We start from the raw sequence: 12,218 nt of genomic DNA, 5'->3' as shown, positions 1-12,218 counted from the left end.
CACCGAAGCTGGGGACAGGGTCAGGCACAGGGCTGGGCGTGGGGGGACGCAGCTGGGAGTGAGACCGGAGCAGAGCTGGGTGGGGTACTCCCTCCCCCCCTTCTGTGTGGGGGCTGGCCTGGGCCCTGCCCCTGGATGTTCCTCCACACACCCCTAGGGGGGCGCACCCCACAATTTGGGGACCTCTGAACTAGAGCATAGTGTTGTGCATCCTCATCTCTCACTGAAGTCAGGCTTTGTTGGTAGTTGGACACTGCAAGATCAGGGCCTTCATAGTCTGAAGATTCACTTACCTATTCATTCTCTAGAGGGTGATGCTCCTGATAAGGGCTGAGGCTCCCTGGAGTAGCAGCATGGGTAAAGCTTGCACTGCCACTGCCCATGCTGCACCTGATCTGTGTATTGGATGTCAGTCCCCAGGACCATCAATCAATACCAGTAGTGTTTTAGCCCAATGGGGCCCCATCTTGGTTAGTTCTCATTCACTACTGTAATAAACATGCTAAATAATACTTCTTCTACCATGGGTGGCAGGTGGTCCTTCATTTCTTAATGTTATTGTTCTAGGAATGACTCTGTAAAGAAGCAACATTGCCCATGGCCAAGAGACCCCCCCAAGCACACAAAACAGAGCTACACCCTTTGGATAGGGCCACTAGCTACTAAGTTACCCATTGCCATGGCCTATTGTGGCTCCTAGCTACAGCCCAGAGATGGGTCAGGCAGCCCCAAACAGGGCCAGATGGGACTTTGGTAGGGAAGACAACAGTGTTGTACCAGCCAATGCCTCACACAGCCCTCTCCATGGTCATGCCTGGGTGGGCTGCACCTTCTCCATCCTCCTTACCCTTACCCTCTCCTCCCTTCTCCATCCCCCCCCCCACCATCTCCTCTCCCCTCCCATCTCCATCCCTCCCCCGCCACCTCCTCTCCCCTCCCATCTCCATCCCCCCCCCGCCATCTCCTCTCCCCTCCCATCTCCATCCCCCCCCGCCATCTCCTCTCCCCTCCCATCTCCATCCCCCCCGCCATCTCCTCTCCCCTCCCATCTCCATCCCCCCCCATCTCCTCTCCCCTCCCATCTCCATCCCCCCCCGCCATCTCCTCTCCCCTCCCATCTCCATCCCCCCCCGCCATCTCCTCTCCCCTCCCATCTCCATCCCCCCCCCGCCACCTCCTCTCCCCTCCCATCTCCATCCCCCCCCCGCCATCTCCTCTCCCCTCCCATCTCCATCCCCCCCCCGCCATCTCCTCTCCCCTCCCATCTCCATCCCCCCCCCGCCATCTCCTCTCCCCTCCCATCTCCATCCCCCCCCCCCGCCATCTCCTCTCCCCTCCCATCTCCAACTCCTCTTCCTCGCATTCCCCCGCCCCTCGCCCTTAGCCTCTCTCTTTCCCCGCCCCCCTCTGGACTCCCCCTCCTCGGGACGTAACACTCCCAGCAACGTGACCGGGTCCGTGGTCATAGCAACCCTGCATGCGGCCAGAGCGGCCCCGCCCCGGCTGGGGGGGAGGGGCCGCCGCTACTCCGGAGCCGAGAGAAGGGGGCCGGGCCGGCCGCGGCTCAGGGAGCGGAGCCTGGGGCCAGGCCAGGAGCATGGGCGTGAGGATGGAGAGCGGCAGCAGGAGGAGCCCAGGTAGCGCGGGGCCTGGCGCCCCCCCGGCGGAGGGACGGGGCGGGCCTGCAGGGACTCGCCAAGGGCGAAGCGGGGGGGTGACCTCGGCAGCAGCAACACCTTCCACCCGGTCGGAGCTGTTAGTCACTGGCTGGGGGAGGGGGAGACCGATAGCTCCCAACATCTATTGCTCTACCTGCTCCGACAGGGTGGGGTAGAACTCCCAGCATGCATCGCTCCACCCTGATCCCAGGGGGCAGGCGCATGCGGGGAGAGCTCCCAGCGTCCCTGGCTCCACCCTGATCCCAGGGGGTAGCCCATAAGAACGGCCATACTGTGTTCGACCAATGATCCATCTAGTCCAGTATCCTGGCTTCTGACAGTGGCCAATGCCATATGGTTCAGAGGGAATGAATAGAACAGGGCAATCATCAAGTGATCCATCCCCTCTCTTTCAGTCCCAGCTTCTGGCAGTCAGAGGCTTAGGGAAACCCAGAGCATGGGGTTGTGTCCTTGATCATCTTGGCTAATAGGGTCCATGAATTTATCTAAGGCTACATCTACACTACAGCTGGGATCGACCCACCAGCAGTCAATTTAGCGAGTCTAGTGAAGACCCGCCAAATTGACAGCAGATCGCTCTCCAGTCGACCCCTGTACTCTACCCCCGACGAGAAGAGTAAGGTAAGTCGACAGGAGAGTCGACCTAAGGTCCGTCAATTCCAGCTACCTTATTCACGTAGCTGAAGTTGTGTAGCGTAGGTCAACTTACTGCGGTAGTGTAGATATAGCCTTATTCTTTTTTGAACCCAGTTATACTTCTGGCCTCCACAACATCCCCTGGCACTGAGTTCCACAGGTTGACTATGCGTTGTGTGAAGCTTTACTTCCTTTTTTTTTTTTTAAACTGCTGCCTATTAATTTCATTGGGTGACCCCTGGTTCTTGTGTTTTGTGAAGGGACAATAGCATTTCCTTATTCACTTTCTCCATACCATTCATGATTTTATCATTATGATACCTCTATCATATCCTCCTCTTTAGTTGCCTCTTGTCCAATCTGAACAGTCCCAGTTTTTAAAATCTCTCCTCATATGAAGCTGTTCCATACCCCTAATCATTTTTGTTGCCATTCTCTCTACCTTTTCCTATTCTAATCTATCTTTTTGTGTAGAGGCGACCAGCGCTGCATGCAGTATTCAAGGTGTTGGCATACCACGGAGTTATATAGAGACATTATGATATTTTCAGTTTACAGTAAATGCTCATTAGTAGCAACATATGCAAGCATCTGTTGCTGTTATGGGGAGTGTCATCTGACCGAAGGCATATGAAGAGTAAAGGATGTTTTGGAAGGGGAGGGGCAGCCATTTTGTGTGTGTGGGGTGTGGGGAGGAGGGAACACCAAGTTTGAAAGTGGAACCCTGGGTTTGGCCGGGGAGCCCCCAGCCACAAAATGGCTGAGTGAGCCTGGCTGTCGGACTTCATGTTCCACCTTGGCGAGGGATATATGGCTGGGGAGGGCACCATGCACAGTCTGCAGGGGTGGGAGGGGCAGGCTCCTAGCACTGACACCGGAGATGGGAGGGGGAAGGGGACAGATCAGTGCCCTGGAGAGGGGGATTCCCCAATCCCCCACTGCAAAACAGCACACCCACACCCTGCCACCAGCAACCGAGATGGAGGGGATAGCTCAGTGCACGGGGGTCCCTGATGCTCCCCACTTCAAAATAGCAACCTCCCGTCCCCCCAACCTCTTGCAAGCCAGATGCTGAAGAAGGGAGGAGGAGACCTTCCAGCTGCGCTTCTGCTGTTCCCCCTAACCCCAACTTCCCACCCCCCAAAACTCACCCCTACACATGCCCTCCACGCAGGCTCTGTCAGGCAGGGCAAGTGGATGGGGCTGTGTCCCTGAAGCTGCACTCAAGAGCCAGGGTCGGGATGGGAGTGAAAAGATGCACCCTGTGAGTATTGGGTCCCTGTTGGACAGAGCCCCCTGTTACTCCAGCCCTCGAGTGCGGCCCCATCTGCTTTCTCTATGCAGGCTTTCTCAGGAAGGGCAAGTGGTGGGGCTGTGTGCCCTGGAGCTGTGCTGAAGGTCCAGGATTGGGAGGGGAGTGGAAAGATGAAGTTTGGGGGGGCAATGCCTCTAAATGTCCCCCCCCAAATCTCCGCCCTGGATGTGATGTCACAACTGTTGCTCTTACGTGGCAGCTATGTTGCTGTTACCAAGTGGTAGGGAAAATGTTCCCAGTGGAAATGTTGCTCATAAGTGGTGGTTGCACTTATGAGGTGTTTCAACAAACAAGCATCTACTGTATTATCTGTCCGTTTCCTAATGGTTTCTAACATTTTGTTAGCTTTTTTGACTGCCACTGCACATTCAGCGGATGTTTTCGAGTACTATCCACAAGATACCAAGATCTCTTTCGTGCGTGTTAACAGCTAATTTAGACTTCATCGTTTTGTATGTATAGTTGGGATTATGTTTTCCAATGTGAATTACTTTGCATTTATCAATACTGAATTTCATCTGCCATTTTGGTGCCCAGGCACCCAGTTCTGTGACATCCCTTTGTACCTCTTCACAATCTGCTTTGGACTTCACTATCTTAAGTATGCCTTAAGTATCCCTCCTTTGTATTGCCTCCAAACTTTGCCACCTCACTGCTACCCCTTTTTCCAGATCATTTACAAATATGTTGAATAGCATTTGTCCCAGTACAGATCTCCCTGCTATTTATGTCTCTCCATTTTGAAAACTGACCATTTATTCCTACCCTTTGCTTCCTGTCTTTTAACCAGTTACTGATCCATAAGAGGACCTTCCCTGTTATGCCATGACAACTTTACTTTGCTTAGGAGTCTTAGGTGAGGGATCTTGTCAAAAGCTTTCTCAAAGTCCAAGTACACTATATCCACTCAATCACCCTTGTCCACATGTTTGTGTGTCCCCCCCCCCCCCCCCAATAATTCTAGTAGGTTGATGAAGCATGATTTCCTTTTACAAAAGCTGTATGGATTCTTCTCCAGCAAATCATGTTCATCTATGCGTCTGTTAATTCTGTTCTTTACTATAGTTTCAAACACTCTGTCTGGTACAGAAGTTAGACTTACCAGTCTGTAATTGCCAGGATCGCCTCTGGACCTTTTTTAAAAAATTGGCATTACATTAGCTATCCTCCAGTCATTTAGTACAGAATCTGATTTAAGTGATAGGTTACATATCACAGTTAATAGTTCTGCAATTTCATATTTGAGTTCCTTCAGAACATCTGGTCTTGGAGACTTATTACTGTTTAATTTATCAGTTTGTTGCAAAACTTCCTCTATGGATACCTCAATCTGGGACAGCTCCTCAGATTTGTCACCTAAAAAGAATGACTCAGGTGTGGGACTCTCCCTCATGTTCTCTGCAATAAAAACTGATGCAAAGATTTCATTTAGCTTTTCTGCAACAGCCTTGTCTTCCTTGAGTGCTCCTTTAGCACCTCAATCATCCAGTGGCCCCACTGATTTTTTTTGGCAGGCCTCCTGCATCTGAAGAACTTACACAAATTGCTGTTAGTTTTTGTGTCTTTTGCTAGTTGCTCTTCAAATTCGTTTTTGGCCTGCCTAATTATACTTTTACACTTAACTTGCCAGAGTTTATGGTCCTTTCTGTTTTCCTCAGGAGAATTTGATTTCCAATATTTAAAGGATGCCTTTTCTCCTTTTATCACCTCTTTTACTCTGTTGTTTTGCCGTTGTGGCATTTTCTTGGTCCTCTTTTTTTATTTTTTTTTATTTGGGGTATACATTAATCTGAACCTTATTGTGGAGTTTTTAGAAAGTTTCCATGCAGCTTGCAGGCATTTCACTCTTGTGACTGTTCCTTCTAATTTCCGTTTTATTAGCTTCCTTATTTTTGTGTAGTTCCCCTTTTTGAAGTTAAATGCAACTGTGGTGGGATTCTTTGGTGTTTTCCCCTCCAACAACGATGTTAAATTTAATTACATTATGATCACTGTTACTGAGCAGTTCTGCTATATTCACCTCTTGGACCAGATCCTGTGTGCCATGTAGGACTAAATCAAGAATTGCCTCTCCCCTTGTGGGTTCTAGTACTAGCTGCTCCAAGAAGCCGTCATTAATGGTGTCTAGAATTTTTATCTCTGCATACCATCCTGAGGTGACATGTACCCAATCAGTAGCCTCTCTAATTTCCCTGAGCATTTCACAATCACCATCACCATCCTGGTCAGGAGGCTGATAGTATATTCCTATTGCTATACTCTGATTATTCAAGCATGCAATTTCTACCCATAGAGATTCTATGGTACTGTGTGATTAATTTAAGATTTTTATTATATTTGACTCTATGCTTTCGTTCCTTTATTGTTCCACTCCCTCACCAGCACGACCCACTCTGTCATTCCTATATATTTTGTATACTGGTATTACCATGTCCCATTGATTATCATCATTCCACCAAGTTTCTGTGATTCTTATTATAGCAATATCCTCATTTAATATCAGGCACTCAAATTCACCCATCTTAGTATTTAGACGTCTAGCATTTTTGTATACAAGCACTTATAAAATTTGTCAATATTTAGTTGTCTGCCTTCATGTGATGTAACTGAATGAGACTTTTTTCATTTGACTGTTTCTCTTCAGCTCCTACCTGTACTTTGTCACCTTCTATCCTCTCCTTTTTATTAGGCTATAGAGAATCCCTATAAATAAATCCTCCCCTAAGGGATGTCTCTGTCCAAACCATGTGGTCCTCCACACTTGTCAGCTTTCCCCCAGCCTTAAGTTTAAAAACTTCTTTACAACCTTTTTAATTTTACATGCCAGCAGTCTGATTCCATTTTGGTTTAGGTGGAGCCCATCCTCCTGTATAGGTTCCTCTTTTCCCAAAAGCTATGGTGACCATATTTTTCTAAGAGAAAACAGAACACCCCCAGCCACTCGCCCAAGGCTTGCCCCCCCCCCCCTTTCTGTTGCCAGTTGCTGGAACCCTGCCCCTACCCTGAGCCAGGCTGTTGCCCGGTTGCTGGAACCCTGTAGGGGGTCCACATGCTGGAATGCTGCTTTCCCCCACCCAGCCCCATCTTCGCTCGCCCCCTCCACACCACACTGAATGTTTTTGACCAAAGTGGTCATTTGTCCTATTTGCTCTTGCCAACTGATCAAGTCAGCAAGAGCAAATGGGATAAATGCCTCCTTTGGGGGGAAAAAAAAAAGTTGGGACGGCTGAGACAGGGCTTAAAAAAGAGACTGTCCCGGCCAAAACAGGACTTATGGTCACCCTACTAAAAGGTTGCCCAGTTACTAAAATGCTCCTCCCTACACCATTATCTCATCCACATGCTGAGACCTGCAGTTCTGCCTGTCAGAATGGCTCTGCATGTGGAACTGGAAGCATTTCAGAGAATGATATGAAGGTCCTGGACTTTAATCTCTTACCTCGCAGCCTAAATTTGGCCTCCAGGACTTCTCTCCTTCGTTTCCTTATGTCATTGGTACCTACATGTACCACAATCACCAGCTCTTCCCCAGCAATGCACGTAAGTCTCTCTAGCTGTCTTGAGAGATCTGCCACCTTCACATCCAGCAGGGAATTCACCATGTGGTTCTCCCAGTCATCACAAACCCAACTATGTATATTTCTAATAATTGAATCCCCCATTACTATTATTTGTCTCTTCCTAATAACTGGGGTCCCGTCCCCTGGAGGGGTATACTCAGTGCTAGATGATATCCTCAGTGGCAGAAGGGTCCCAACTGAGGGATTGTTGCCCTCCAGTTCAGTTTGATGTTCTCTTTTCCGAGACTAGCATCCTCATTAATAGCACAGAGGCTGTCAGACAGTGGGTGGGACGGCTCTATGTCTTGGAAAGTCTTGTCTATGTACCTCTCTGTATCCCTTAGCTCCCAGCATGCATCACTCCACCCAATCCTAGGGGGCGCCCCATAGGGGGAGAGCTGTCAGCATGCATCACTCAATCCTGATCCCATGGGGCAACTCCCTGGGGAGAGAGCTCCCAGAATGTACCACTCCACCTTAATCCCAGAGGGCAGCCCCCTGGGGAGAAGGCTACCAATATGCCTTGCTCCACCCTGATCCCATGGCACAGCCCCATAGGCAGAGAGCGCCAGCATACCACACCCTAACATGATTTCATGGAGCTGAAGCATGTTGAAGAGATTTTGCCAGTCAGTATCAAAACAGAAGTTAAAAGTAGTTTCAGATAATACTATACTTGCACCTGAGTCCCTTTGTCAATTTTTTTAGCTTTTCAATCACATTTTCCAATTTTTTTAAATGGCACAAAGGTCCACATGGATCAGATTGCAAAACAGAGACCCTAGTGACTGTAATGCATATAAGCAGCTAATGAAATGAAGCATTATGCATGTGCTTAACTTTATGCACTGTGATTAGTTCCGTTGACTGCAAAGAGATTACATCAGTACATAAAGTTAAGTATGCACATAAGTCTTTGCAAGATCAGGGCCTTAGAAGGTCTGCTTTATAATAATAATAAATGCACATGTGTGTTTTTAATGGTATCAAGTGCTAATATGGTAAAGATTTGAGTTTCTCACTAATAACCACAGTTTTCAGAGTTCAGACTCTCAGGGTATTTGAAATCAACATAATTTTATTTTACCTAAAATTGTTATTAATAGTTTATGGTGAAAATAAAAATATAACTTGGATTCTGATTCAATTTTCTTGGTTTTGAGGTTTTTGGACAAGTTCTAATTTAAAAATAAAAGGTTTAGAGATTTAAAAATTAGTCTTTGCATGGATTTAATCCTTTGTGTCCTGATCCTGCAAACACTTATGCACACGTGTAACTTTACTTCTGAGAATAGTCCCATTGGCATATATGGGACAAACAAAGGAATAAAGTTAAACACACCTGTGTTTGCAGGATCAGGCCCTAGCTGTTTTTAAAATGCTCACGATATTTTTAGGTCTAAAACAACAACATGTATATAATATGTATGTGCTAATTTCCTAGCTATCTCTTGTGACAATTGTATAATGAGGATAGTACAGATCCATGGCTGCTATGCTATTCAGCACCATGTTGAAGTGCCATAGTGATATACAAGCAAGTTTAAGTCAACAGGGATGACATTACATTATCATGCAGTATATCAGTGGTGTCAGTTCAAATCTGTGGTGACACTGACAAGATGATTTCTCCGCAGACATTGTTTTGCCATCAAAAACACAGTTTTAATGTGAGTTTTAATAATGCTTAGAAAAATGAAATTCGGTGCAGAAAAATACTATCTGTGCCCAAGATTTGAAGTATTAAATTCTCTATAAGGTATTCTCAAACTGTTTTACCTGCAGATTACTCACTCAATATAAAGAAGATCCACTTACAGGCTCACTTCCTTCCCAAATCCTCCTCCATCTCTTACTATTGGTTCTCAAAATATTTTTTCTGTGGGCCCATAAGGATTCTGTGGGGTTCTCATTGTCCAGAGCTTCAACTGAGTCTAGTAGTCTGTAAGATCTAGTCTTCCATCTGTGCAGTGGTATTTGCATGAGTTACTCCTGCTAGTGTGAGTGTAAGAGTGTAAAATACATTACACGCATGGAAGAATTAGACCCTTATATTTTAAATACAATTTTACACTTATTCCATATATCATATGGGACTTCTGTTCATGTCAATGTGAATTTTGGGCAGTGATCAAGCTTTAGGATATTCATTGCCTTAGGTTATGTTATATTACAGGGGTCGGCAACGTTCGGCACGCGGCTCGCCAGGGTAAGCACCCTGGCGGGCCGGGCCAGTTTTATTTACCTGCTGACGCGGCAGGTTCGGCCGATCGCGGCCCCCACTGGCCGCGGTTCGCTGTCCCGGGCCAATGGGGGTGGCGAGAAGCCGCGGCCAGCACATCGCTCGCCCGCGCCACTTCTCGCCGCCACCATTGGCCCGGGACGGCGAACCGCGGCCAGTGGGGGACGCGATCGGCCGAACCTGCCGCGTCAGCAGGTAAATAAAACTGGCCCGGCCCGCCAGGGTGCTTACCCTGGCGAGCCGCATGCCGAACGTTGCCGACCCCTGTTATATTATTTAGTGGTGTGGAATTCTTCAGGACCATATGTGATGGAATGTCTTGGCACAGTTCAAACAAGGGTATGGCTTCTTGCCCTATAAAAATGTATAGTATTGTTGTTGAAATATAGGGTAATTGGTTCTTTTTTCACCTAGGATTAATTTGAAAAGAACATGGTTCACTTTTTAAAATTCCAGATACAGAATTAAACCCAACAGTTATTTACTGTACTGATCCCAGAAGCCAGTTAGGTTAGTCACAGATTCATGTTATTTATGGCCATATAAGGAATATAACTATCCAAACCAGCTTTATTATTTAAAGCTAGTGGTCTACATTTGGTTCTTTATCTTCCACTGCCTTTGCTTGGCACATTTCTGAACAGTAATAAAATTGTAGGCTTATTGCTTATCAATGATGCACAAATGTGATGTAGCTCTGTTACGGCAACACAAAAGTCATCATTTAATTACCACAAGGATGTTGCTGTGATATTTCTGTAATTTGAATGGGCTTCAAAGTGTACCAAACAAAAATACTTCATTTATTCACAAGCAACACCAGCCCTTTCAGTTTCTTCCCTCAGCGTAGATACTGACACTGCTCTGATCTAACTATGAGCTGGAAGGGCATTCTGAGTATTTACATGCAAATATCAACAGAGGGTCCTGTGGCACCTTTAAGACTAACAGAAGTATTGGGAGCATAAGCTTTCGTGGGTAAGAACCTCACTTCTTCAGATGCAAGCATCTGAAGAAGTGAGGTTCTTACCCACGAAAGCTTATGCTCCCAATACTTCTGTTAGTCTTAAAGGTGCCACAGGACCCTCTGTTGCTTTTTACAGATTCAGACTAACACGGCTACCCCTCTGATACTCTACATGCAAATATGACCACCTGTGCTGCTTGTGTATTTCTCTGTATAACACTTTGCTAACAAATAGGTTTTAAACTGGAGCAGGACTATCATATCCTCGGACTAGTCTGAGTTTTTCAGAAATCAAAATTGCCCCAAAATGTTCATTGACCAGTCAGGCAAGTGGAAGAATAATGCATTAGTGATGTCTAGGGGGAAAAAGCAGTCAGAGGCTTAGAAGTAATGTTTGAAAGATAAAGGCACACTTTAGACATAGTCAGGAGAGTTTCCCATTTTGGGGGCAACTATACCTTAGGCTTCTATTCAGCAAAACACTTAAGAGTGTATTTAACTTTAAGCATTTGAATAAGTAAAGTATATGAGTAGTTCCATTGAATTTCAAAGAAACTACTAGGGAGACAAGGTGGGCGAGGTAATATCTTTTAGTGGAAACAAGAAAACTACTGACATGTACTGCATAGGCACAGCTGTGCCACTGTAAGCTTGCTAGTGTAGACATGACCTGAAAAGCAGTAGCTGGATTGACAGAAGAATTCTTTCGTTGACCTAGAGCTGTCTACACAGGGACTTAGGTCGGCTTAACTATGTCGCTCGGGGTGTGGATTTTTCACACTCCTGAGTGATGTAGTTATGCTGACCTAATTTTCTAGTGTAGATCAGGACTACACTACATGCTACAGTGGCACAGCTGCAGCGCTGTAGCTGTGTCGCTGTAGCATCTGTAATATAAAGAAGCCGCTAAAGTATTAGGCTATGTCTAAACTGAAAATGCTACAGTATAGACTCCTCACTACAGTGATGGGAGGGGTTCTTCCTAATGACTTAGCACTGTCTGCATTGGGGGTTAGGTCAGCATAGCTACGTTTCTGAGATATGGCTTTCTCACATCCATGAGAGACGTAGCTGTGCCAATGTAAGTTTCCATTGTAGACCAGCCCTTAGTGCTCCTCAGGGTGGATTTGATTTAAATCATGATTTAAATCACTAGTCAGGAAGACTCGATTTAATCATGAATTTCTACATAAAAGTGCATTCTTGTGGGTTGTTATAACCTTAATACATATTCTTCACAACTCAGAGATAGATGTAGGTTTCATTTTTAGAAGGTACACACTATACATTTTTAAACAGTGATTTATTTTGAAAACTTTTCAGATTAGTTTTACAGCTATATCAGAAAATGAATGTTTGTTTGGTTATTTCATTTACCAAAGGTAATTGAAGCAGATATTTATGAAGTCATTGGAAGGTGAACTATCTCCAATTCAACAGGTTAATCATTAATATTTGGAGGATTTTCTTGCCATGCTGTATTAGGAGGAGAGCGGCACCAGACAGACATTTAAATTGTTTTATTTAACTAAAACAACAACCTTAAGTATTCTGGATTTTTTTCTTCAACTGCAAACATAGAATATTTTAACAAAACAAGCATATGTCCCTCGCGTCTCACATTTATCTCCAGTCTTCATCTCCTTGTCCAGATCTATTCTGCCCCCAACAATCTTCTATTCATTGAACTTTTTGAAACTTTGCACTTTTAGAGAGAGGTAAGCGATTGACTCTGTGTACACAAATTTGCAGAGGGACAATAGAGTTGAGGTCTGTATTTCTCACCTTTATATATTATTTATTTATTTTATTTAAAAAC

The sequence above is a fragment of the Emys orbicularis genome, chromosome 4, assembly GCF_028017835.1.
Source record: "Emys orbicularis isolate rEmyOrb1 chromosome 4, rEmyOrb1.hap1, whole genome shotgun sequence".
NCBI lineage: Eukaryota > Metazoa > Chordata > Testudines > Emydidae > Emys > Emys orbicularis.
Note: the sequence above shows the minus strand (reverse complement) of the source record.